The following is a 305-nucleotide window of genomic DNA, read 5'->3' as shown; positions in this document are numbered from 1 at the left end:
CAACATCCAGCTCAGTTTAAATAGTATCTTTGCAATCAAGTCAACGGTATCGCTGGAAATGAAGTGTCCATACTTTTACATATTTTTTCGTTATTTAAAGACTGTTTCATAAAGAAGACCTTTGTCTCACAATATATGCATTAATTTTAGCGATTCTCATTTGCTACTTAAATCTACAACATTTTTAAAAACATAAAATATTAGATCAAATAAGCACAGAATCAACTTTGCACTGCTGCGCGCGATCGCGTCAAAGATCAGACAAATATACACGTGCATCTTGAAAAGCGGATGTTTTGGAAAGT

Source organism: Sinocyclocheilus anshuiensis, unplaced genomic scaffold, assembly GCF_001515605.1.
Source record: "Sinocyclocheilus anshuiensis isolate Anshui unplaced genomic scaffold, SAMN03320099.WGS_v1.1 scaffold2492, whole genome shotgun sequence".
NCBI lineage: Eukaryota > Metazoa > Chordata > Actinopteri > Cypriniformes > Cyprinidae > Sinocyclocheilus > Sinocyclocheilus anshuiensis.
This window is presented reverse-complemented; position numbering follows the sequence as displayed.